The sequence below is a fragment of the Schistocerca nitens genome, chromosome 2, assembly GCF_023898315.1.
Source record: "Schistocerca nitens isolate TAMUIC-IGC-003100 chromosome 2, iqSchNite1.1, whole genome shotgun sequence".
NCBI lineage: Eukaryota > Metazoa > Arthropoda > Insecta > Orthoptera > Acrididae > Schistocerca > Schistocerca nitens.
The window spans coordinates 37,938,028-37,965,955 of NC_064615.1; the positions used below are offsets into that span (position 1 = coordinate 37,938,028).

Below are 27,928 nucleotides of genomic sequence, written 5' to 3' on the forward strand. Positions count from 1 at the left end.
GTGAGCCACAAAACTCGTTTCTCTAATATTATATTTTTGTCAATGTTCAATCAGTAATATGCTAGAATTTACAGAGAGACGACACAACTTGAAAGGAACAAAAATATATTCAACAGAGAAGGAGCACTGACATTAGGCAAGCTGTATGGCTGCGTGCTAAAAGCAAACAGACAACACATGTCGGTGCGACTTCGCGATCTAGACAGCGGTCTGATGGATTCTCGATGCGACTATTACGCGGATACGGATAAGCAGTTTGGCTTGTCGCAGAGTGCTACCTGACTCTTTATAGCCTCTCGTGGAGGTCAAATTCACATAAAGTCTTATAAAACCTTCAACCCGCCGCGGATAGAGCTAGGAACATTAATACACTGCCGGGAAAAAAAATTAGTACACCTGGAAAGACGACGTCAGTCCGGAGACGGCATATGCCACCTAGGGGATAGTAGATCTACTGACAATGGTTTCGCCGTCGTCCGCCAACAGATAGCACAGTGGCTTTGCTACCACAGAGCATCTGTATCTACCCTTTAACAGGGAATGCTCACAGCCAGAAGGCTCAATGTGGCGCAAACTTGTGAAGCAGGCAGGTTACCGTGCCACAGAGACGCACTCGTGCTTCCTACAGTCAACTGAGTGAGTTTGAAAGGGGTCAAACTGCACCCTTCCGTTAAAAGCCGCTGCAGTCTGGAACCGCAAGACCGCTACGGTCGCAGGTTCGAATCCTGCCTCGGGCATGGCTGTTTGTGATGTCCTTAGGTTAGTTAGGTTTAACTAGTTCTAAGTTCTAGGGGACTAATGACCTCAGCAGTTGAGTCCCATAGTGCTCAGAGCCATTTGAACCATTTTTTTGCACCCTTCCGAATGGCGTGATGGCCCTTTCGGAGAATTGCCACAAACGTTGGGTGTGCTGCATTAGTTGTACAACGATTCTAGTATCAGTGGTCAAGTGGTGAAGTGAACATTCTCACACCCGTAGAAAGGGTTTGGACGTCCACACAGCACAGACGCCCGTCGGGATCGTGGCATTGTGAGGGCAGCAGTGGCAGATCGTACGGCTACCACAACGCAGATAAGGTGGCTTGTGAGCCCAGACGTGTCAACACGAACTGTTGTGAACCGGTGGTTAGCAGTCACACTACGGGCACGCACACCTTTAGCTCGTCTTCCACTCACGCCGCAGCGTCGATTTGCACAGCTTGACTGGTGCTGTCAGAGGAACCCTTGGAAATGGGAATGGCACGCCGTGGTCTTCAGCGGCGAAAGCAGATTCTGTCTGGAAGCAAGTGATGGTCGTTTGCGCTTACGCTGTAGAGCTGTTGCGCGCTGTCTCGTAGAGTTCATTCGTCCATGACACATGTGACGGTACGTCACATAAATGGACATTTGGAGAAGAAGAAAAAAAAAGGTTTTTGCTTGTCTCACGTGTGAATTATAAATTATTTCAAGACTGTGTACGTGTGCGCGATGTGTAAGAAAGATTAAAAAAGTTAAGCAATACCACCAAAAATCACAAATAGCGATGTGATATAAAAAAAGAACATTCTTTTTATCTGTGTAATGAAAATGAACATGACCAGAGACTAATGCTTTATTGAAAGTGCTCCTCTTTTTTTTTTTCGTCTAGAGGTAGGCCGCCATTGTAGCGCTGGATAATAATTTATGTAAGTTTTCTGTATTTTTGCAAAATATAATAGAAATTGTTATTAGAAAGTGTGTATTATTGACTTAGTTGTCACCTCTCATGATCGCAACCATTAATTCTCAATAACCAAGTTTTTACAGAAGTCCGTAGAGCAGGGAACTCATCTCCCCTAGCAGGATTTAGTCGGCCATTACGCTGACTGTATTATTTAATTAAAATTTCATGTCATAATATTAAATGTGAATGCGAGAGACTTCTCAATTTTGATCTTTCATTAATTTCAAAGTTAAAAAGAGAAGTGATAGATTTCATTTACGAAATTTCACAGCACTGAATGAGTTCAGTATGTTTCATTGAGGCCGCCTAACGGCAGATGAGATTCTCTCCAGTTTTGCCTTGCAAATAATGAACAAGAAATATTGAAAATCATTCCATTTAATAAGCTCAGCAATATCTAAGTTAATCTTTGTGTAGTTTGGTACATAAATAACCACTATCCCCTGAGACCCATATTAATAATTACAGTTTTCATAAGAATACGCATATTTTCTTTTCTAAATAGCAGCGCTCACGCAAACTATTTACTAGAAGGCGGTGAGTCGCGCGTTGTGTTTAAAAAATATTATATCGTACGTACTTCGGGGCAACGGCCGTGCCGCAGTGGATACACCGGTTGCCGTGAGATCACCGAAGTTAAGCGCTGTCCGGCGTGGTCGGCACTTGGATGGGTGACCATCCAGCCGCCATGCGCTGTTGCCATTTTTCGGGGTGCACTCAGCCTCGTGATGCCGATTGAGGAGCTACTAGACCGAATAGTAGCGGCTCCGGTCAGAGAAAACCATCATAACGACCGGGAGAGCGGTGTGCTGACCACACGTCCCTCCTATCCGCATCCTCATCTGAGGATGATACAGCGGTCGGATGGTCGCGATGGGCCACTTGTGGCCTGAAGACGGAGTGCTATGCTATGCTACGTACTTCGGAGCAGCCGATGTCCGTACGAGTGTTACCGCGGTATAAGTTAATTAAGTCTCATGCTAGCTCACAATATTTAAAGACACCCGAACCAAAATCATAAAATATATAATTATAAAAGTAATATACAGTTATACCGTGATACACACTGGCCCCAACTCAGGCCTTATGGTCTAGGGTGTGATAAGCTACAACTCTCGTTCACCTTTGGTGTTTCCGGAGTGGACGCTAACCAGCGCTCAGTACGTACAGAAAGTTGCTAGAGCCGTTCTTGCAACAGGAAAATGATTTGTTGATCCAACAAGATAACGCTCGTCCACACACTGCCCGGGAAACTCAAAGTGCTCCGCAAGACGTACGGCAACTTCCCTGGCCAGAACAATGTCCATACTTGTCTCCAATAGAGCACGTGTGGGATGTGACTTGTGAGACTCGTCAACCGACAACTCTTACAGAACTAGGTGAACAGGTCGAGCAGGCGTGGAATAACGTATCCTAGGACAGTATTCGCCATCTATGCGATTGACTGGACGCCATAGTCATCGCTTACTTTGCCACCTGTGGAGGCTACACCACGTACCAACATGGATGTTCCAGCATGGATCAACACCTGGCACCTCAGAACCGTTTCTGCTGGTGATCTGTAAATGTAATCATTTCATGTAATCCGTATGCACTGTTCCAGCAATGAATTTTGAGTGAATTGGAATTCTCTAAAAGGATGTACGAGGCGTGTTTTATAAGTAAGTACCGTTTTGAAATTTAAAAAAAGACGTGCTAAGATATCTCAATAATTTTATTTTTACATGAAAACCTGTACCTTAATCTACGCACTGACGCCATTACAGTCTGATTCTTCCTTGTTTACGTTGTGTACTGAGTGTTTAAGATGCCTCCGACAGTCGTGAGTCCCGCCGACTGTGAAGTACGGGTTGTTATAAGATTTCTTAGTGCTAAAGGCCTAAAAGCGATCGATATTCATCGTGAGATCTGTGCAGTTTACGGAGAGAACATTATGAGGATGGGATGGTAAGAAAGTGGATGAGAGCATTTAAAGCTGGCCGCACAAATGTGCATGATGAACAACGGAGTGGGCGTCCTTCGGTCGTTAATGAAAGTTTGGTGCAGGAAGTGGACAATAAGGTGAGAGAAAACAGACGCTTTACGATTTCCTCCTTGCGGGATGACTTTCCTAATGTTTCTCGTAGTGTTTTGTATGGAATTGTGACCGAGCACTTGAATTACCGAAAATTGTGCGCACGTTGGGTACCGAAAATGTTGACGGATATGCACAAAACCAAACGTTTAGACAGTGCTTTGAATTTCCTTGAGCGGTACCACAACGACGGTGATGATTTCTTAAGCCAAATTGTTACGGGCGGTAAAACATGGGTGGCCTACGTCACACCAGAATCAAAGCAACCGTCCATGGAAATTCAACAAGGACATCGTTTTGTTGCAAGACAATGCCCGTCCTCATGTGGCGAATCAGACCAAAGATCTCATCACATCTTTTCGATGGGAAACTCTAGATCATCCTCCGTACAGCCCCGATCTTGCGCCCAGTGACTACCATCTGTTCCTGCACTTGTAGAAACACCTGGGCGGTCAGCGTCTTCAAGACGATGACGAAGTCAAAACACTGGTTAACAAGTCAGGCGGCAGACTTCTATGAGGAGGGTATTCAAAAACTGGTACAACGTTATGACAAATGCCTCAATATTGACGGAAATTATGTAGAAAAGTAGATTAAGGCACAGGCTTTCACGTAAAAATAAAATTGAGATCTCTTAGCACGTCTTTTTTTAGTTTCAAAACGGTACTTACTTCAAAAACACGCCTCGTACTAATTTTTTTCCGGCAGTATATGACTATCGTGGTATTCATCTTAAGCAATACTCATCTGAGTTTTTTTAAAGTGATACTACGAGAATGCACTAGTGTAAGGAAGGCGATAGTAAAATATTACGCAAAATGGACAGTGAAGTATTGTGTCCATTCATAAATTTCTGCAATCATGCGGAACACATATTTGTGCAGAAAAACGAAATATTCATCGAGATGCAATACAATTAGTCAAAAGCGTCGAAGTTATGCTTGAGGATATATCGAAGTTCCGTATGCGGGCTACGTGTTCACTAATACGTTCAGAAGCAGGTGCGTCAGTTCTAATTCGCGCTGTCACTTTCACCTCTTTTTCTCTCTGTCTGAAACTAGTTGCCGGTGAACTTTTTGCACAACAGGAAAGAAAAAAATCTAACCTTATAAAAAGTATGATTTGGTTGAGTGCTTCAGTTAGTTTCCTGTTTTTTTTTTTCTGTTTCAGTAAGTCAGATTGGATAACGGCAGCGGTGAGGTCGCTGTTGTGAGCAGAGTAACTAGATACTGTCCAAGCGTAATACAATACGACTCGTATTATGATCAGTTACGTAAGGCAGGCAATGGATATCTTCCCATCTAACCTGACGCGCTTCGCCGCTAACGGTCGAAGCTCTGTGAAAATATAACCTGCTCTGATACTGGTTTCTATATCACACTCCGCCAATAAACCCACAAATCTGTACTGTAGATTTCAGGAAGCATTTATGTAGAAACCGTCGTACATTTTTCATCGATCCAAAACGTAACGCGCCACAGCAGACATACACCGGACGCTGGGGCTCGTTAGCGGAGCGGCCATCAACTGCAAAGCACGAGCGCAATTGTAGATGGGCGACCTCCATTTAGAGATGAAGTCAGTCCGGCCACAGCTGGCAAAGCCTTGCACAATTCTGAGTCGCGGCCAACAGCATCTCCCCCTGTTCTCGCACAGTAGGGCTCTGTTCTCTGTATCACGATACGCAGACACTCAACACTGCCTCACTCTAACATTGTCCACCACGTCCCCGAGTTCTCTTGTGTTTCCCCTCAACATCGACACAAATTGAGCACCGGAACTTTGTACGAGTAGTCACTCTCCCGTTTCGCGATCTTGCGGCCCGTGTGCTGATGGCAAAATGAGTTACTTTCACAGTAGCATTGATGGATGTTGGGTTACAAGTAGAGCCTACTTACTGAACCGGTGAACAAATATTGTTGCAGTTTTGAATGCCAGCAGTGTCTACATGGTAGATTGTACGAGAAACTCAGCACAAGGAGGCATGCCACAGTGTGACTGAAGCAACTCAAATACAGGAATAAAAGGATTTAAGTGAGTCTCCTACTTTTTTAACGAAGCCAAAGGCTTTATGCAGTTCAGAACTTCCAAGAGATTTCCTTCTGGTGTGTGTATAAAATATGATGACATGGAAATAGGAGAAGCTGAGAGTGTAAAATTCTTGGGATTACAACTTCATAATAAATTCAGTTGGGAGCAACATACTAACGAACTGCTAAAGCGCCTAAACAAGTCTGAGTTTGCAATGCGAATGATGTCAGACATAGGAGATATAAATGTAAAAAAACTGGCATATTTTCTCTTATTTTCACTCCATTATGTCATATGGTATCATATTTTGGAGTAACTCCACAAACAGAGAAAAAATTTTTAGAGTACAGAAGCGTATAATAAGAGGAATGAGTAGTGTAAATCCAAGAACGTCATGTCGAAACCTATTCAAAGAATTTGGCATATTAACCACAGCTTCTCAGTATATTTATTCCTTAATGAAGTTTGTTGTAAATAATACATCTCGTTTTCCAACTAACTGCTTAGTACACAGTATCAATACTAGGAATAAGAACAATATACATAAAGATTTAAAATCACTTACTCATGCCCAGAAATGAGACCAGTATTCAGCAACGCATATTTTCAATAAGTTACGAGCAACCATTAAGAGTTTGGTTTCAGACAAGGCACAATTTAAACATAATTTAAAAGAATGTTTGGTGGCCAACTCCTTCTATTCCATCCGTGAGTTTCTCAACAAGTGCAGTAGACCATTTTAATGAAAATTTATTATACTTTAATTTTTGACAATACTTGGTTGTGACAGCCAAGTAACTACCTACTGTGTGAACGGTGGATGTATGGAAAGCAGATGTAAGTCTTAAGTCTGTAAATAGTCGAAGTTTAATTTTAAATCTTGTACATAATCTGACTGTTCTTAACTGAGGATCACTGAAATTAATACTTTACTTTAATTTTTGACGATACTTGGTTGTAATAGCCAAGAAACTAGCAAATGTCTGAATGATGGATTTAATGAAAGCAGATGTAAGTATTAAACCTGTAAATATTAGAAGTTTAAATTTAATTCATGTCCATAATTTTACTGTTTATTGACTGAGGATCATTAAAATTAATGAAACTCAAGTTTTTCTAATTACATTTTTGTAATGTGTTTATCTGACATGTTCCACACCCAAGAGTATTCCCTCTTTTATGGGTCTATGGAATGAATTATTATCTAATCTAATCTAATCCTATGGGGTTGTGTTAAGAATGACGCTAATTCCAGATGTTCGGGATTAGATGATTATCTGTATGTGTGTCTCAAGACATTAATTTATCGTGACTGACGAGCAGAAATGTGACCCACATATGCACATTCAGTGGCTTAAGTAGCTGACTTCGGATCATCACTGAAAAGGGTGAGGTGTCTTTTTCGGGGTTCCCTACCTCAGTCAGTAAAAACGGAACCCTTATAACATGACTTTGTTGTCCGTTTGCCTGTGTGTCTGTCCGACTGTTCAGAACCCTACTTCCCAGAAACGGATAGACAAGTCAAGTTAAATTTAAATCACATATTAAGATCTAGGGTCTCTTGGCGATATAAAAAGGTGAAGCTTCTAATTCAATGCAATCAAAAGATTCACCATTTATGTCACTTATTTCAATACAAACTGACTCATTAAAACCTAAAGGATGCTTCCCGTTGACGTAGAATAACGAAATTTGCAAAGAAACAAGATTTCACACTACAACCAAAGGGAAAAAACGGGAAATTGTTAATTTGTAATTACATCACAAAAACCTTTTGTTCTTTTTTTACCAGAATTTCTGTTTGTCCGTTTGTTAAGACCCCTCTATCGCAGGAACGGGGTAGACGTATCAAGATGAAATTTATGTTAAGCACTAAGGCCTGCGGTCCCTTGCCGGTGTAATAAACATTGACTTCTAAGTCAATGCAATCAACAAAGGATACGGCTATTTTTGTCACATATTTTGACACCCGCAAACTCACTCGTTAAAACCGAGAGGGTACTTCCCCTTGACGTAGAGGTATGAAATACGTCAAGAAGAAAGGTTTCACAGTACAAACAAAGGAAAAAAAGTCCGAAAATTGTTAATTTTTACTTATATCACACGAAAAAAGTATTTCTTTTTTAATTTGTTATCCGACTTCAAGCTTGAAATTAAAACATTCACGTAAGTCTTGGAATCCTTGGAACCGATATCTTGCCAGTATAAATGTCACTAACAGGAAGAAATCGCCGAGATGCTCGATTCCTGGAATGCATGAACTCTGCATGCATCATTAAGTTTGTGCAGAACCCTCAGTATGCGAGTCCTTCTTTCACTTCGCCAACTCTTTTTTTTTAATATGATGCGATATTTACTTCAGTTCACTGAGTCTGTGGTCTTACTTTACAGTAAGTCATCACTTTTTGAACCCACTATCACCAAATTGAATGTAGTTGTATCAACAGAAAAAAAACCTACCACGTTTGTTTTCTATTTCTCCTGAGATAATTGCACGAAATTACAGCTTTTCAGGGAAGTCTTCCGTCTGAAAGCATTAGAATGGTTAAATCTTTACGTTAGCATGGAATTTAATTGTAACATAATTAAAATAATTGGGCTACTACACTCCAGAACGTTCAGAAGCTGTGGCGCATCTTAGTATGTCTATTATATGTACTTCTGAAATAGTATGTTGTTTAATATTGTTCAGTCAGTTTTATCATCAGCAACGTCTTTTCTTAATTCTGTATATAATGCAAACAGTATTTCTAGGCACGCAGTGTAAAATAATCATCTTCTTAAATTTATTGAAGATGTGAGCGCAAGATGTGACTGTCCTGAACGCTTGCAAAGTATCTAAGAAGCCAGTGCGCAGTACCTTGATGGAACTGGAAGATCGCGGAGAGCATCCACCTAGTTAAAGACGCGACTTAATTCTTTAATTAGTGGTGTGTCTTCTGAGTTACTGGCCATTTAACATTTCCTTTCAGTCGAATTAAGAGAATTGTTAATGATAGAATTTTGCGCAGCCGATATGGTGGAACGAGCGCAGTAACTTTTATTGAAGTGAGCAACAAAGGTATAATCCTGAAACAAATGTGACAAGAATTGCAACTGCTGAAGCCGTCGGAGAAAACCGCATTGCGAACCAGACCAAGACTTTCGCTTTTATTAAAAAGTTAATTAGTTTCCGACGGGGGTCTGCGTTGCTTCACGTCCGTAGGTATAACCTTTAAATACCCTACACGTGACCCCTGGGTGGTGCTAAGAAAGCAACAACGATAAGATGAGACCGAACTGTCTGAAAAGACCTCTCGGTCAAAGAATGACGAAGGACACGTGCGGTCCTATTCAGGACCCACAAGCTCGTAGAATTGGACCATCTCTGCGCATCTGTCAACTGAATATCGAAGGGATAAGTCGAGCAAAATGTGAGTATCTTTCCAGGCTCACACAGAAATATGCAGTTGATATCATCGCACTTCAAGAAACGCACACAGCTGACGAACCACAGCTACAGAGTAGGGGGAAAATACCGGGCTTTAAACTGATAGCCTCTAATCACCATCAAAATTATGGCCTTGCAACTTACGTCAAGAATCACATAACAAACTACCAGCTGCTGTCAGAAAATTCTGAAAATGACATTTTTACAACTGCTGTTAAAATTGAAAACCTAACGATAGTTAACGTGTACAAACCCCCAGGGACTAATTGGCCTAATCCCGTTCTACCGTCTCTGCAACATCCAACTATATACCTCGGTGATTTCAACAGTCATCATCACCTGTGGGGATATATGGAGAATGACCTCAACGGTGAAGCGCTTGAGGACTGGATGGAAACTGAAAACCTGAATTTAATTTACGATGCTAAAGATCTGCCTACCTTCCACTCAGCTCGCTGGTCCCAAGGCTATACCCCAGATCTGTGCTTCACAACTCAGTCTCATAATTCCCTAAATCAAGTACGACGAACTGTGCTCAAGGAATTCCCACATAGTCAACACAGACCTGTTATATTGGAGGTGGGGATGTCTATACCTGTTGTACGATCACATCCTAAACCGAGGTGGAACTTCAAGAAAGCTAACTGGACTGAATTTGCAAAGCAAACAGATTCCAATATCAGATGGATCAAACCAACGTACAACAACTACAGCAGATTTGTTGGGGTTATCAAAGGTGCAGCCAGACGATGTACTCCTAGAGGGTACCGTAAAGAGTATATCCCTGGTTGGAGTTCCGAGAGTGAGGAGTCACTAAAAGAATATGAAGACCATCCTAACTCTGACAATGCAACAAGCCTCCTCCAGTCCCTGGATGATAATCGAAGAAAGATCTGGCATGAAACTGTGGGGTCCCTAGATTACACCCATTCTAGCAGAAAAGCCTGGTCTATCATCAGGAAATTAGACTCTTCAAACCCTACAACAAAAAGATCAAAAAATGCCATCAATTTGAATGACTATGCTAAACACCTTGTGTCAGTTACAAAGAATATAAAGGACAAGCAAGCCAAAAGGGATATCAAACTACAGTTGAACACCAAGAAAAGAGCAGCCCTACAGTCTTCCGAATTCTCTACTCCATTTCAAGAAGAGGAAACTAAAGCTGCAATCAAAAGTATGAAACTTGGAAAAGCAGCTGGATATGATGGAATATACCCAGAATTCCTGGCTCACTGTGGACCAGCTACAGTAAAATGGTTGACCAACTTCCTTTCAAACATCCTGCAAACTGGAAACATCCCACATCTGATGAAGAAATCAAAAATATTAGCCATACTGAAACCAAATAAAGATCCCACAAAAGTGGAAAACTATCGTCCAATAGCACTCTTAAGTATCACTTATAAACTCCTTGAGCGTCTGATCTACAACAGAATCCGTGAAACAATCAACCATCATATTCCTATCGAGCAAGCAGGATTTAGACCTGGGAGAAGTTGTAACGATCAGGTACTATCTCTCACTACGCACATTGAAAATGGGTATGAGAAGAAATCAGTAAGTGTGGCTGCCTTTTTGGATCTATCTGCTGCCTATGACACTGTCTGGCGAGAAGGACTCCTTTTAAAATTTGTGAGTGTTATCCCATGTCGTAAACTCACGGCCTTACTCAACAATATGCTAAGCAATAGGTACTTTCAGATCTATTCAGATAATGATAGGAGCAGAATGTTTAAACTAAATGACGGCTTACCTCAAGGGTCTGTTCTGGCTCCCCTCCTTTTCAATTTGTATACACACGACTTACCAGAAACATCTTCAAGGAAATTCATATATGCTGATGATATTTGTCTGGTGACTCAGTGCTCCAACTTTGCTGATGCTGAAACTATTCTATCCACTGATCTGGAAGCCTTAGACAAATATTTCAAGAAATGGTGCCTCCACCTAAATCCTCAGAAAACAGTTATATCTGCATTCCACCTACGTAACAGACAGTCAAATTACAAACCAGAAGTTGTATTCAGAGACCAAGTGTTGCCATACTGTAGTACACCAAAGTACCTGGGATTAACACTAGATAGAACTCTGTCTTTCAAGCAGCATTTATCAAATGTGGCTGCTAAAGTTAAAACTAGAAATAATATTCTTCAGAAGCTTGTTGGTACATCATGGGGAGCCAATACTAACGTCCTGAGATCTACAGCATTAGCTCTGTCATATTCTGTTGCTGAATATTGCTGCCCAACCTGGATCAACAGTGTTCACACTAAGAAGATAGACGTGCAACTCAATCAGGCAATGCGATTAATCACAGGATGTATTCGGAGCACAAACACGCTGTGGCTGCCGGTTCTAAGCAATATCCCACCTCCAGCCCTAAGAAGATCAGAAGCTCTCCTAAAGACGTGGAAAAACATTCAGCAGAACCCCCAGCTCCCCATCCATCAAGATATTGTACAAGGAACACACCAACGCTTGAAATCGAGGAAACCACCATGGCGCACAGCACTCGACCTTGAAGGATCTGCTTTCAACATTAACAGTTCATGGAAACTCCAGTGGGATCAGTCTTCAGTAGCCAATAAACATCTAGTCGAGGACCCTTCCAAGCAGACGCAAGGATTTGATCTTCCAAGGCGTCAGTGGAGGATCATTAACCGCATTCGAACTGGACAAGGCAGATGTGGCTATCTACTGCACAAATGGGGATGGGTTGGCTCTGCAAATTGTGACTGTGGTGCCCCTCACAGACGATTCATCACATTGTTGCTGACTGCCCTCATCGTACTTTCAGAGGAACTTTAATGGACATTCATCGTACATCGGATGAAGCAGTCAAGTGGATTGAAGAACTAGACATAGAGCTGTAAAATTGTACGAACTTGTGATTGTACATTTTAGTCCTGACAATATTGTATATAAATGTAAATCAATGTACACATCATACGATAAATAAAAAATAAAAGTTTCCGACCTATCTCATTTGTCAGGAAAATTCGCTCATAAGAAGATATTAAATTTGGACAGACAATTAACAACTAAACACGTGTCATAACACTGACGTATTACTGACCTGAATACAAAACATTTCAACACAAGGAAACACATTGTATTATTGTTATTTGTCCTTGTCTTGCCACATTTTTCTGCAGTTTTCCCGACACGGTCTGTATTCTTGTTTCGTCTTCATTATAGAACTGATGGGGCTGAGAATTATTTTTAGATTCGACAGTTTACAATTTGCTAAAAAAGTTTCATTTGAGCTTTATTGAACCCTGCTATACTCCCGATACTGATTTTCTCCGGTTGTCTCAAAATTAAATTATTACGAGCGATCAATGAGCGATCCCAGTCTTCTCCTGCCACTTGGGTTTCTATGTTAAACGGGTGGCTACAATTCCTAAAGTGGACTATCTGACATAGTTGTAGTCCATAAAAGTTAGCTGTGGGGATGGCGAGACATTGTGCAGAGAGAATGCGCTGGTTGTTGGAAGAGGAACGTCATAATAATGTTTGTTTCTGCTCATGCCGACTTAACAAAGTCTAATAAAATTAAATCGTGTAGGCAGTGATTTTACTTGGTGCTGATTAAGTATATTTTGATTCTGACGATCTACATAAATTTAGACGATGATAGATAACGAACGAAGTTTATGCAATGCAATACGCCATAGCTCCAACGAAGTCGGTAAATGGGGTGGTGTGGAATATCTGGTTGTTTATTGCCTCAGTGTTGTGACTAATGACCTCTTGGTCTCGAAGGTGGCCTTAGATCATTTTGTGTCTTGGAGAATATCGTGTTACTTATTGCCAGCAGATCTAAAATTTTCCCTAGCGTTGTGGTCTCAAGCTCCTCGTGGTACAGAGCATACATCATGTCTCACACAGCAGAGCAGTGGCGTGGCAGCTTAAAATTGTAAATTCTTTTTTAGTTCGTGCCGTGTTGATCGGAAGTAGTTTCGGTCGTGTGAATTCTGGTAAATGCACTTGTAGCGTTGCATAATTGTAGTAATGAGTGTAAACCTACCAAATTGGAGAACACTGGGCCTCAACAACATATATTGTGAAACTTCCTGGCAGATTAAAACTGTGAGTCGGACCGAGACTCGAACTCGGGACCTTTGCCTTTCGCGGGCTAGTTCTCCTTTCTTTCAGGAGTGCTAGTTCTGCAAGTTTCGCAGAAGAGCTTCTGTAAAGTTTGGAAGGTAGGAGACGAGGTACTGGCGGAATTGAAGCTGTAAGGACGGGGCGTGAGTCGTGCTTGGGTAGCTCAGATGGTAGAGCACTTGCCCGCGAAAGGCAAAGGTCCCGTGTTTGAGTCTCGGTCCGGCACACATTTGTAATCTGCCAGGAAGTTTCATATCAGCGCACACTCCGCTGCTGAGTGAAAATCTCATTCTGGGAACATATATTGTATTAAGATTTTACTGGATTTGTTTGCTGTTCGTTTGCTAGTGTACCGGTCTCATCCACAGGGGTATGGTGTGAGAGTAATTTGTTATCGGAGTTCATATGCTGGAGCACAACGTACGAGCAATGGCAGGAGAGGTTAAAAGGTCAACTGTGTGTGGATGGACTTCGGGGACGCAGTACCAGCAGGTAGGCCTGTGCTGAAACTCATCCAAATGAGTCTCTTAATTCACTCATATGGAGACGATGCCCTAAAACCACATTTTCATCTGCTACAGTCCTCAGAATTCCAGCTATTGATGCAGTTCTTCTATTTAATGGTGGGAATGTAGGAAAGATAAAGGTATTAGAGATAATGGGATTCATCTTGAGAAAAATAGATTTATAGCGCCTCTCTGCAGCTGAAAGTCAGCTGAAGACCTGGTAAAGGAAAGTAGGCAGAAAACGAGAAACCAGAAGAGAAACTTTGAAAGGAAAGAGAACCATAAGTACAAATCTGGGGCCTTCTGAAGAGATGACATAAGATAACACGTTACGCTGAACTTCAAATTACATTTCCTGAAAATTATGTTTTGTAAAGTTTATGTACCTTTTTCTCAGAACCTAAGAAGGCAAGAATTTTGAAATTTTGTGCACTTATTTCTATAAACCCAATAAATGTTGTCTCAAGAGTAAATTTTGAAATCTGAGTGTGAGCTCAGATGTGGGACAAAGTGTTTGGAATTTTTCAAGTATTTTATATTATACTTACTGTATTATAATCAATAATTATTAAAATTCTCCTATTAGATATATTCAAAAAACCACATGAGAGAAGCTTACTAAATGCAAAGAAATCAAACAGAGAAAATTCTGCAGAAATCTATGGAATAGTTTTTGAGAAAAGGTATATACACTCCTGGAAATTGAAATAAGAACACCGTGAATTCATTGTCCCAGGAAGGGGAAACTTTATTGACACATTCCTGGGGTCAGATACATCACATGATCACACTGACAGAACCGCAGGCACATAGACACAGGCAACAGAGCATGCACAATGTCGGCACTAGTACAGTTTATATCCACCTTTCGCAGCAATGCAGGCTGCTATTCTCCCATGGAGACGATCGTAGAGATGCTGGATGTAGTCCTGTGGAACGGCTTGCCATGCCATTTCCACCTGGCGCCTCAGTTGGACCAGCGTTCGTGCTGGACGTGCAGACCGCGTGAGACGACGCTTCATCCAGTCCCAAACATGCTCAATGGGGGACAGATCCGGAGATCTTGCTGGCCAGGGTAGTTGACGTACACCTTCTAGAGCACGTTGGGTGGCACGGGATACATGCGGACGTGCATTGTCCTGTTGGAACAGCAAGTTCCCTTGCCGGTCTAGGAATGGTAGAACGATGGGTTCGATGACGGTTTGGATGTACCGTGCACTATTCAGTGTCCCCTCGACGATCACCAGTGGTGTACGGCCAGTGTAGGAGATCGCTCCCCACACCATGATGCCGGGTGTTGGCCCTGTGTGCCTCGGTCGTATGCAGTCCTGATTGTGGCGCTCACCTGCACGGCGCCAAACACGCATACGACCATCATTGGCACCAAGGCAGAAGCGACTCTCATCGCTGAAGACGACACGTCTCCATTCGTCCCTCCATTCACGCCTGTCGCGACACCACTGGAGGCGGGCTGCACGATGTTGGGGCGTGAGCGGAAGACGGCCTAACGGTGTGCGGGACCGTAGCCCAGCTTCATGGAGACGGTTGCGAATGGTCCTCGCCGATACCCCAGGAGCAACAGTGTCCCTAATTTGCTGGGAAGTGGCGGTGCGGTCCCCTACGGCACTGCGTAGGATCCTACGGTCTTGGCGTGCATCCGTGCGTCGCTGCGGTCCGGTCCCAGGTCGACGGGCACGTGCACCTTCCGCCGACCACTGGCGACAACATCGATGTACTGTGGAGACCTCACGCCCCAAGTGTTGAGCAATTCGGCGGTACGTCCACCCGGCCTCCCGCATGCCCACTATACGCCCTCGCTCAAAGTCCGTCAACTGCACATACGGTTCACGTCCACGCTGTCGCGGCATGCTACCAGTGTTAAAGACTGCGATGGAGCTCCGTATGCCACGGCAAACTGGCTGACACTGACGGCGGCGGTGCACAAATGCTGCGCAGCTAGCGCCATTCGACGGCCAACACCGCGGTTCCTGGTGTGTCCGCTGTGCCGTGCGTGTGATCATTGCTTGTACAGCCCTCTCGCAGTGTCCGGAGCAAGTATGGTGGGTCTGACACACCGGTGTCAATGTGTTCTTTTTTCCATTTCCAGGAGTGTATATTAAGTTTTGAAAATAAAATTTTTAAATTCGATGAAAAAGTTAAATATATAATCCAAGGAACTCGACAGTAAATGTGTTAATTTCATATGAAACATATACAAAATTTAATTGCTATATCTTCAGTACAGTGGATTTGGCGCATCTTTTAAACAGTGTGTGTTTTTCATGAACGTCCCTCCTTAAAGCTTGTTATCCACAAACACATTTAAAAGAGAAGGCAACCTTTCAAGGAAAGTAAGTTTCGGTTATTGTTTAGGAGACTGTTACAGGAGGACGCAGATATATACATTATTTCTTCTCGCTTGAGATCTCAAAGAAAATTTCTTCGGTTCGTAGTTGATTCTCCGAGGGAGACGGATGCACCATACATGAGCAGTCCAATAGGTTTCCTCCACAATTCCGATTGTTGCCAGCAGTAGTTTGAGGTCACACTGAAGATTTATCACCTGCGCTCGTCCAGGTATTCTCTATTGTAAATGGATAACTTTTCAGTCAAGCTGGCCGACGTGAGTCAATGAAAACATTGCTAGACCTTAAAACACCAGAGAATATCGAGACCCACAATACTAAGAAACAAAAGAAACAAGAACAGAGAAATAACCACAGCGTGCTACACAAAAGAATATTCCCACATACATCATAAATGCGTGTCAGCACACTCGCTTCCCTCTTAACCTTGTAATGTACATCGTATACATATTTTAACTCTCTTGTAAGCAAAAAACAATAGGCATTCAGTCATCTTACGCGTATTGTCTTGCAAAATTTCTCTTGAAACGGAGGGCCGTTTTGCAAAGGTCGTTGTTTTAACTGAACGTGTGTCCAACCATTCTGTAACAGAACAATGTGGCGTTGTGCTTGTCATATAGAAGGAAGAAATTTGGTATGTTAAAATCGTTGGAGCGGCTGCGGAAGGTGTGCGTTTTTCTTGCTGCCAAACCGGCTATACCACCAGCTTGATGACGGCGTTTACATTCCGATGGTGATCTCACCGCCCTTGTCGCAAAAACAGGACGCCGTGTTAGAGCTGCAGCGTACCCGTTGTTTTTGCAACTTTTCCTCTCTCAAGTAGTCAGGCCGCGTATCGGTGCAAGTGGGTGAGATACGCAGCAAATAATTAAAATTCAGTGAGGTCACCGGCATTCGAGACATGTGCAGCGAATTATAGTTTCATAAACCAAATATGTAAACTATAACAAAGACCAAGGGTGACGGCGTGTTGATTAAGGCGCTGCATTCGTACTCCGGTGTAGTCGTGTTTACATATCTGTCTGAAAATTCTTATTCGTGTTTCGCGTGGTTTCTCCAAATCGCTGAAGCCGCGTACCTAAATGGTTTATCTCACAGGAGTGGATCGATTTCTTCCACATTCTTGTCTATCTCAAATCTGCCGGGCAAAACTTCTATAATGGCATGACCTCTGTCATGTAATCTGCATCCTTTGCATATAGTGCAGGAGGGGGCAAATGTGCGCACTGAACAACGATCCGAATCTAGTGTTTCTCCTACTTGTGAGTGCAGTGTGACAGTCCTACATCTTTAGTTGAGAACTTCTACAGTGGAAGAGTCAAATATGTTATGTAAGTGGTTTTCGCTTTGAAGCTTTCGAGATATGAGGTGAGTTGTCGTCTAAAACGTTGGAGAATGTTAATAAGCTAACAGAAAATTGATATTCCAGTAGAAAAACAGCTAAAAGACTAGGATATAATGAAATTCAAATGGCTCTGACCACTATGCGACTTAACTTCTGAGGTTAAAAAAATCGTTCAAATGGCTCTGAGCACTATGGGACTTAACATCTGTGTGCATCAGTCCCCTAGAACTTAAAACTACTTAAACCTAGCTAACCTAAGGGCATCACACACATCCATGCCCGAGGCAGGATTCGAACCTGCGACCGTAGCGGTCAGGGTGTAAAGAATCCGCATGACGTAAACAAGCTGTGGAGTGGCATCGTCGGGCGTTTCAAGAGAGCGTTTTCTGAGGCAGAGGAAATTGAATTGCGGGAGCATTGCATCGAACTGGTTAGTGTGTTTTACGGCCTTACGTTTGAACACTTCCGACATTTAGCATATCAATTAGCGGAAAGTAATGGCGTAAGCCACCCGTTTAACATAGAAACCCAAGTGGCAGGAGAAGACTGGGATCGCTCATTGATCGCTCGTCATAATTTAATTTTGAGACAACCGGAGAAAATCAGTATCGGGAGTATAGCAGGGTTCAATAATGCTTAAAAGAAACTTTATTAGCAAATTGTAAACTGTCGAATCTAAAAATAATTCTCAGCCCCATAAGTTATATAATGGAGACGAAACAGGAATATAGACCGTGTCGGGAAAACTGCAGAAAAGTGTGGCAAGACAAGGACAAATAATAATAATACAATGTGTTTCCTTGTGTTGAAATGTTTTGTATTCAAGTTAGTAATACGACAGTGTTATGTTTTGATACTTAATACGATGACTACTATGGAGACAATGATGATGGTGATAATTTTGATATAGTAAAACACTATACAAGTTATAATGGCTGTACCTGACAAATAATGTAATTCTTCTTTATTCTGTTATAGTTACTAACTTCTTTTTGTGTGGAATTTTGCCTTATAATAATAGAATGTTTATCCCAGACCTGAGGCAAAGAGAAATTTTCTTCATTTGAAACATTTTGTTAAGTATAACTTTAATACATCATCTAAGCAATCTTTAACTTATGGTATCGTGTAAAGTGTGGTCCTAGGTATACTGTGTACGATTTCCATTGCCACATTACCAGAACATCAGAAGGGAAAAATAGAAAAGTGTTAAGTGCGGCCGGCCGGTGTGGCCGAGCGGTTCTAGGCGCTTCAGTCTGGAACCGCGCGATCGCTACGGTCGCAGGCTCGAATCCTGCCTCGGGCATGGATGTGTGTGATATCCTTAGGTTAGTTAGGTTTAAGTAGTTCTAAGTACTAGGGGACAGATGACCTCAGATGTTAAGTCCCATAGTGCTCAGAGCCAACTGAACCCTTTTTTTTTTTTTTTTTTTTTTTTGTTAAGTGCACACCTTTGCCCCCTAAAGTCCTTTCGATCGCTTGAGATACAGAAAACCATACAAGGTACAAATTACGAGTATAATCTCTCGCAGTAAACTCTTTACTGTTTGTGCTGTACACTGAGAGTAAGACAACTGTTTTTATTTGAAGTGTTCCATGGGAAATCGCTAATTGACCTCTTTCTTCGCATCCCTGTTACTGTAAATACTAACTCTGGCGGTAATGCCCACGTCTGAGAACCATTAAATTTTTATGAAACACACAATACTCCAATTGAAAGTTTCAATTTATCATCAGATAAAGTCACGTAATTCTGATTGTTAGCATTGAGATTTCGCTTTGAACTTACTTCCAACAATCACGGCCTTTAAATACAACAAAGTATGACATACACTGAACTAGTATCTGTATTTACAGATACAGGGTATAAAATAAACGTCCTGTTGTTTGTGTCTGTGTTTAATAATTAATGTGATACTGTACGCCACTACGGGTTCTTCACTTGAACTCGGGCTTCGTTTCTCACTGTCTGAGTCACTTTTAAGCAGACGTGGGACTGCTCATTTTGTAGAACTAGCAGGTGATCCATCCTCAAATTGTAGTAAACGTAGGTACGCAATACCCATACGGCCGGTCCTTTTTAAATCTTACAGACAGTGACATGCTTGGAAAAGAACTACTGTCAGCAAGTTTGGCTATATTTAGTATGTATCACCGACTGCAAAACTAGATCAAATTTTTCATAAACACGTCTCATACAGTTGTTGAATGAAGACGTGATTATCTGAACTTTTGATGTTTAAAGTCAAATCTCTTTCTGTGACGTATAACGAACAACTGCCATTGCATGGGTGAATAAGCGCAGTGCTTAAGTGGATGTCCTCTTTGGGTATAAGTTTTCTTCATTATGCGTTTGGTGCAAGAAACTTTTCTCCTACTTTCCCATTAATCTACAAATATTAGTGTACAACTGTGGCAGGCGATTGTATTTAAGTGGAGTATGACACAAACGGAACAATTTACAAACCGATTGATGTTCAAATGTACACATCTTTACAATTAATAGGAATGAATTTAAGCTTGCTGAATACTTACGCAAATAATATTATTAACACAATTTCTTTGTTAAATTTGCTAGTATAAACGTGGTTCCTTTCTGTGGAGGCTGAGTGAATAAATCACCAAAGTACAAAGGAGAGGTGGTGACGTCTCACGTGCTCATTGTTAGGTTGATGAGACGACGCACGTTCTGGTGATAAGGTAAGCACGACCAGCTCCACAAGACCGAGACTCTCTTCTCACGAGGAGATAAGATGGAGTTATAAAGTTAGCCTCAAGGGCGATAACAGAATATTCTACAGTAATCCGAAAATAATTGAAATTGCGTTCAAATATGAGGCGCGACAAACAATTATTGTTATATCTTTCCAATTATTAAGTCGCAAACGGTATAAAAAGTGTTTGGTAAGATTTCTAGGATAATTCTGTTCGCCATTCACAGGACACACCAGATGTCTAAAGAATAGAACCGGTAACGCTGAAATGCTTGAGACTGTATAGAAGTCTGCATACAGACTGCTGACATTGTACGGATACCGTACATTTATGTTTCGGTAAGTAGTGCGAAACATTTATGAAACTTTTATTCATCCAATGGAAATAGTTTACATGTGAGATCTTTGTATTCTATCTTTGCCTGAAAATTTTGTGAGAAAAGTTACGGTATAGTTATAAGGAAACCAGAAACTCGGACATAATATTAGAATATCCTGAAGCAATAAAATAATCAAATTCTAGTGATCTGCAGAAACGAACAAACGGACCAACCACTCAAAATTTCGCTGAATTGATTTACCCGCAACTAATTTCAAGAACAGGTAGATCGAGACGACGGCGTACACTTCTTGGGCAAATCGTTTTCCCGTCCAGTGAGAACGTTCAGAGTATTGATTTGTGGAACAGACTTTGTGCAATACATCATGTTTTTATTAAGACAGAAATTAAGTATTATTTTAGAATATATGTACTTTCCCATCATTAGAAACAAAACGTAAATTGCACACAAGTATGAGGGGCAGTGAAATGAAAATGAGATAGATGAGAAAAAAGTAAATAAACTGTTCATTATTTCAAAAGTAATCATCGTAACTGCTAACGCGTTTATGGCACTGTGCGACAAGATGTTCAGTGCCTCCATGTAAATATGTTTGCGTTTGCCTGTGGAGCCACGGTTGTACGCAGGCGCGCAAATCGCTGGCCACGAATGTCTTTCTTCAGGACACCAAAGAAATGGAAATCGGACGGGGAGAGATCGGTACTGTATGGAGGATGTGTAAGGGCTACCAGCGAAACGTCTGCAACGTAATCGAAACTACCTTGGCAACATCCGCGCGGACATTATGACGCAAGGGAATGATGCCGTCCGTCAACCCGCTGCTCATGTACTTTGTGGAACACGACGCCACAATTAACTCGCAGTGGTCTGTGGGCAACTGAAGCTTGAAATCAAGTCCAAACACCCAGGAATGTTGACAGAGGGCGTCATTCTGTTGTGGGAAAATGCCCGCCCACATGTTCTACTACGCTGCAGAACTTTCGCTGGAAAGTCTTTACACATCCTCCATACAGTCTCTGTCCCTCCCCATCCGATTTCTATATTTTTGTGGCCCAGAGGGAAGACGTCCGAAGCCGTCGATTTGCGTTGTGGGAAAATGCCCGCCCACATGTTCTACTACGCTGCAGAACTTTCGCTGGAAAGTCTTTACACATCCTCCATACAGTCTGTCCCTCCCCATCCGATTTCTATATTTTTGTGGCCCAGAGGGAAGACGTCCGAAGCCGTCGATTTGCTTCGGACGAAGATGTGCACGCCTGGGTACAGTCGTGGTTCCACAGGCAACCGCAAACATTTTTCCACGGAGGCACTGACGGTCTAGTCACACGGTGGGATAATTGTATTACTGATTATGTGGATTACTTTTGAAATAATAAACAGTTTAATTAGTTTTCCATCCATCTTGTTTCCGTTTGACTGCCCCTTAAACATAGACAGTTTAAGGATGTGCTTCGGCCAGGAATTAACTACACAGACAAAAATCGTACATTATGGGATATTGTGACTGCGAACATTCTTGGGATTTCCAGACATCGTGGATAAAGTACGAGGGCTGTTCGGAAAGTAAGGTCAGATCGGTCGCGAAATGAAAACAACAGTGAAAATAAAAAAAAATTATTTGCAACAGTTAGCCACACCTTCCAGCTACCTCTCTAAATAACCGCTCCTATTTAACATTTGTCGTGTCGTTGTACAAACTTTCCAGTACCCTCGTCACAGAAAGCAGCCGCCTGTGCTTTCCGCCAATTCTATACTCTCGTCTGCCTTTCGTTGTTTGTGCCAAACTGTTGCCTTTGTAGCCAGCGATCCATGTCAGCAGAGATGACCAACGGAGGGTGCCAATAAAGGGCAGTATTGTGGTGATCGAACACTTCCTATGGAAAACGCTGCAGGCGCGTCTCCATTGCTCCTGCAGAATGCGGCTGAGAATTGTCTCAAAGAAAGATACGCATCACATTTATGTTATGTGGGCTGCATAGCTTCTACATCTACATCTACATCCATACTCCGCAAGCCACCTGACGGTGTGTGGCGGAGGGTACTTTGAGTACCTCTATCGGTTCTCCCTTCTACTCCATTCTCGTATTGTTCGTGGAAAGAAAGATTGTCGGTATGGCTCTGTGTGGGCTCTAATCTCTCTGATTTTATCCTCATGGTCTCTTCGCGAGATATACGTAGGAGGGAGCAATACACTGCTTGACTCCTCGGTAAAGGTATGTTCTCGAAGCGTCATCAAAAGTCCGTACCGAGCTACTGAGCGTCTCTCCTGCAGAGTCTTCCACTGGAGTTTATCTATCATCTCCGTAACGCTTTCGCGATTACTAAATGATCCCGTAACGCTGCTCTCCGTTGGTTCTCTATCTCTTCTATCAACCCTATCTGGTACGGATCCCACACTGCTGAGCAGTATTCAAGCAGTGGGCGAACAAGCGTACTGTAACCTACTTCCTTTGTTTTCGGATTGCATTTCCTTAGGATTCTTCCAATGAATCTCAGTCTGGCATCTACTTTACCGACGATCAACTTTATATGATCATTCCATTTTAAATCACTCCTAATTCGTACTTCCAGATAATTTATGGCATTAACTGCTTCCAGTTGCTGACCTGCTATTTTGTAGCTAAATGATAAAGGATCTTTCTTCCTATTTATTCACAGCACATTACACTTGTCTACATTGAGATTTAATTGCCATTCCCTGCACCATGCGTCAATTCGCTGCAGATCCTCCTGCATTTCAGTACAATTTTCCATTGTTACAACCTCTCGATATACTACAGCATCATCCGCAAAAAGCCTCAGTGAACTTCCGATGTCATCCACAAGGTCATTTATGTATATTGTGAATAGAAACGGTCCTACGACACTCCCCTGCGGCACAGCTGAAATCGCTCTTACTTCGGAAGACTTCTCTCCATTGAGAATGACATGCTGCTTCGCTTCAGGCGAAATCTCGCTTCAGATCCCCATACTTGCCGGGAGACACTGTTGTTTCAGGCATTTCTACGTGATCACTTTGCGCTCTGAACTGAAAAGAGCGACGCGAAGCGATCGACAGGCGCACTAAAGACACAGCCCAACACACCTCATCAAAGTTCCATCGGATTTTTACAATGGTTTCTATTTCGCACCTAATCGGACCTTACTTTCCGAATACGCCTCGTAGTAATGAAATTTTTTTCCGTCTAATATCCGAAAGCTTATCTCACTGCGAACCAGTGCGGATTCTCACTGAAAAAAAAAAAAATGTACCACGCGGCAAAAGAAAAATCCATGAAGTAAACGATTAAAGCAGGAGCCTAGCGTTCAGACCATGGGGTGTGCAAGCCGCGGGCCGCATGCGAGCCAAGCTAAGTGTTAAAGCGGCCCAGGAAGGAGCCTCTATCGAACGATCGGTATATAAAGAGGTAAATAAAAAAATAAAAAGAAAAGAATCTGTTTATGTAAAATTATCTCTTTCAAATTCTAAAGGTGGCAGGGGTAAAATACAGGGAGCGAAAGGCTATTTACAATTTGTACAGAAACCAGATGGCAGTTATAAGAGTCGAGGGACATGAAAGGGAAGCAGTGGTTGGGAAGGGAGTAAGACAGGGTTGTATCCTCTCCCCGTTGTTATTCAATCTGTATATTGAGCAAGCAGTAAAGGGAACAAAAGAAAAATTCGGAGTAGGTATTAAAATCCATGGAGAAGAAATAAAAACTTTGAGGTTCGCCGATGACATTGTAATTCTGTCAGAGACAGCAAAGGACTTGGAAGAGCAGTTGAATGGAATGGACAGTGTCTTGAAAGGAGGATATAAGATTAACATCAACAATAGCAAAAGGAGGATAATGGAATGTAGTCGAATTAAGTCGGGTGATGTTGAGGGAATTAGATTAGGAAATGAGACACTTAAAGTAGTAAAGAAGTTTTGCTATTTGGGGAGGAAAATAACTGATGATGGTCGAAGTAGAGAGGATATAAAATGTAGACTGGCAATGGCAAGGAAAGCGTTTCTGAAGAAGAGAAATTTGTTAACATCGACTATAGATTTAAGTGTTAGGAAGTCATTTCTGAAAGTATTTGTATGGAGTGGAGCCATGTATGGATGTGAAACATGGACGATAAATAGTTTGGACAAGAAGAGAACAGAAGCTTTCGAAATGTGGTGCTACAGAAGAATGCTGAAGATTAGATGGGTAGATCACATAACTAATGAGGAAGTATTGAATAGGATTGGGGAGAAGAGAAGTTTGTGGCACAACTTGACCAGAAGAAGGGATCGGTTGGTAGGACATGTTCTGAGGCATCAAGGGATCACCAATTTAGTATTGGAGGGCAGCGTGGAGGGTAAAAATCGTAGAGGGAGACCAAGAGATGAATACACTAAGCAGATTCAGAAGGATGTAGGCTGCAGTAGGTACTGGGAGATGAAGAAGCTTGCACAGGATAGAGTAGCATGGAGAGCTGCATCAAACCAGTCTCAGGACTGAAGACCACAACAACAACAACATGCTAAATTGAATATTGTCAATTTGGAAATCCCACCACACGATGCTTCTCTGTCATTGGTCCATTCCTGTTTTCTTCCTCCGTGGCTATTGTCAGTATTAAGCATTTTATGCGGTCCAAAAAAAAAAAAAAACACGTCTTCTTTGATGTGATCGAGGTAGGCCAGAAGCCCCTGGTTTAGGACGTGCCGGCGGTGCGCCCCCCTACCTGCTCTGCGGTGAGCTGCGCCGCCGCCTGCTGTCTGCTGCCTGCTGTCTGCTGTGGCGTCGAACGTCGACTGAGCTGCGCTGGCTCAGCGACGGGCGGCGGGCGTCCTCCACCCCCCACCACCCCGCGGCCCGCACACAGCTCGCGCCAAAACCGCGACCGGTCAGCTGGCTGTCGCGACACCAGCGATTTAACGCGCTGACGTTACAGCCTTCCGTGAACGCAGCGGTTTTGCTTTAAATTGTCATCTTACTGCTTAGCCACTTGCGGATGCAACTTGCGGCTGGCGGCGTCTGTTCTCGTCGCTGTCTGTCGCACCAAAGGGTTCCTTACTCATGCTGCACGCTCTATATGTGGCGAATCTCAACCAAACTGAGCGTATACAGTAACCTCACACATGAATCTGTAACGCATGTACACTTATTGTTTTTTAAATGACACGTACACGTAATACTCCCTGCTTTTTTTGGGAAAGGCATCTGTTCGAAGAATAATTAAAATCCGGGTAAATGCAGAATCGTTGCCGTGCGACTACTTTTTCACGATAATGATCGAAAGAAATTTTGACGAAAAAGGTAAAAATAAGAAAGAGTCAGCGAAATTTTGAGTTAATAAACTGCATCTGTTATAATTTTAGATTGCAAATTACTTCAGAACGGTTGTCGGGTCACTCTGTGAGCAAAATTTGCTGTAGGATTATTGATTGTTTATAGATTGTAATTACGGACTAATCAATGAATCACAAGCAGACGAGAACGGATCCAAAAGCACCTACTCGAGTTCAGATGTAAAAACACAATTAATTCCACGACTTACATTAATCAGGAAACAAGCAAAGCAACAAAATAATAGGAACACATGCACGTTAATCGTTTGCAAAAAGGTTCACCTAATGAATAGCTGTGCACTGCTCACTGCAATGTCAACTGTTACTGATTTTAGAAATGAAAATGCCCGTAAATATTTGTTTTCTGTTATAGTAAGTTATTTCTGGAAAATTCGTAATGTTTCATGAGCGTATAATGTTAGGTAACTTGCAATGCACACAAAAAACATAAAACGGATTGTTCTGAAGTAATATTTTGTCAAAATTCATTTAAATTATGATTTTACCCCTTTACTGTTAGGCATTATTCTTTAACTAGTTGTTCTACCACGTAGCAAAATTCACTGCTATTAAACAACCGTTCTGGATGAACTCAGTTTTATAAATTGCGGTTCTTTATCTTAGATACCGAAATTAAATAAGCTCATGACTTTCATTATTTTACTTGCCTAGTCAATAGTGGTAATAGGATAAGACCCTCTTAGGTAAATGTTTGAGGTGAAGTTCATTTAGACAACTACGCTCGCTAGCCTTGTACAATCTAAAGATGAAACTGATCGCATCTTACTTTGACATATTTCTGCTAGTGCAATGTAAGTTATTAATCGTCGACAATGTAAGGGAATAGGCTCTTCTTTATCGTTGCCTCATATAAAAAGTTCGTGCCCACAGTACTCTTCTTTAATAATTCCTCTTGATCACAATTTACTGTTAATATGCCTAGCCATATATTAAAATTCTTCCAGTTCATTCCTTCCATTCCCGCGCACCCACGTCTGCACTTAACCACTTGTCGCTAGCTACTCTCTCCGCCGACTACTTCTGCCCCACTAAGCGCTTACGCCCCCCAGCGACAATACTTCTTGCTTCGAATCCAGTCTTTGGCTCTCAACAAAAGCAAACTTCCCTGACAAGGCTGTCGTTTTTACTATACTATTATTACAATACTCTTTTATAATAAGTTGGTTTGCATTAATTGACTTTTAATTATATGAGAACATTAATAGAATAATAAAAGGTACATCTGACAGAAATTATATCACAGTTACGTTATGGTTACAAATTTAATTATGAGAAAACGTCTTAAGCACTGTGTTGATGTGTTTCAAATCTTACGCTCCCTCTCAAAAATTCTATGAACGTTTACTAAAAGTAGGCATCGGACGATCCTTCGCCAACAAGTCATAACCCTTAACCTTATTTGCAATGTGCCCCACGTAAGTACTTGCTCAATCGTCGGCGTGTCTGCCTGCTATGCGGAGGATCAGGCTTCGATTCCCAGTACTATCTGCAGTTTTTCCATGGTGGAAGTACTGGAACCGGATGCACTCAGCCTCGTGATGCCAACTGAGGAGCTACATGAAAGCGAAGAAGCGGTTCGAAGATCTCGAAAACCCACAACGGTCCTGAGAGCGGTATGCTGACCCCACGCCCCTCCATCCAAATGAAGCCTTTGGCAAAGGATGATACGGCGGCCGGTCGGTCCCGACTGACCTGTCAGCTTGTTTAGTGGATACTTCTCCTCTACAATGTGAATAACACAGCTGCAAATCCAACTACCCGCCATGTGGAATTACATCGACTTAGATTTCACTATTTTGCATTTTTTCTCGAAACACAAGTTCAGTACTTCTAATAGGACTTCAAAATCACAATTCTCTCTTTCACATAAATTCGTCTATAAGAAGAGATAACAATTTAGCTGTTCGTTCAGCTTAAATGATATAAATAAATAAAAGTAATTGAAATAAACAATACAGAACACTTTCTAACCCTGCAAG

The 27,928-nt window shown here is 42.1% G+C and overlaps 1 protein-coding gene across 1 annotated transcript in view; it reads right to left on the bottom strand.

The window, feature by feature from the left end:
- The window catches only part of LOC126235709 (uncharacterized), a 233,384-nt gene extending 207,984 nt beyond the window's left edge, over positions 1-25,400 (bottom strand). Inside the window, exon 1 of the mRNA XM_049944470.1 lies at positions 25,322-25,400. The gene's annotated coding sequence lies outside the window, so the exon portion shown is untranslated. The remainder of the gene's footprint in view (positions 1-25,321) is intronic.
- Positions 25,401-27,928: the final 2,528 nt, after the last annotated feature.